Genomic DNA, 906 nt, shown 5'->3' on the forward strand with positions numbered 1-906 from the left:
AGATATACATGCAGCCACTTTTATGTTTATTTTGCCTAATATTTTAGCTATACAATTAGGGACATAGATACAACATAACTAACAAAACACGAAAACTATATTATATATAGTTAGACATGAAATATTTGTCTATGTAAAATTGTAATTTATTGAAGATTTACATATTTTTCAGTGGCGGTTGCATTTTTATCTACCTTATTAGTAGTACAAATATATTATCTACCTGCTTTATTGCTAGCGACGATTTTATAAAGTTTGATGTGATTTTGGGAAGCAAGAAAATCAAGGCAAGTGCATTTTAAAATTAAATGTTAGCTACATTATTCAAACATTGTTCAAGGCATTAACAATTTAACATATTGTTGTATGTTGTTAATTTCTGATCTTTTTGTTCCATACAACAGGCTCCACCGCTCCAACACTTTTCTAGAAAATTGGCCATTCATTAAACCCTTCCAATAACCTGGCATTTTCTTTTCTTTCCCCTTATAATCTTGTAGTGTGATTGTTATCATTAGTCTTGAACCAGGTATAATAGAAAGTTGGTTTCTTCATGCAAATGTGTTTAGTTCTCTTTTTGTTTCTTTTTAAATATGTGTTTAATTTCAGGTGTTGAAAATTCTCTTGGCATCTCCTTTAGCTTATTCTTCCAACCCAAATTCAAAGTTAGCTACTCCTCCATCACTTAGTGGAACTTTAATGTCATTAGTTTCGGTTGTTCAGGTATCCCAACACTTCTTCCTCACTTTTTCCATCATGTTGTTGCATATATGCATATGTTTTGTATTGTTTATTGTCCTCATTTTGTATTATTTAAAAATATTTTTTGGTGGCTAATATTAATTTTTGGGTGGCTATATATATATATGCTTTCCCCAACAGCGTAGCTAAAGGCTTAACCCATTG

Source organism: Arachis duranensis, chromosome 2 (genome assembly GCF_000817695.3).
Source record: "Arachis duranensis cultivar V14167 chromosome 2, aradu.V14167.gnm2.J7QH, whole genome shotgun sequence".
Taxonomy (NCBI): Eukaryota; Viridiplantae; Streptophyta; class Magnoliopsida; order Fabales; family Fabaceae; genus Arachis; species Arachis duranensis.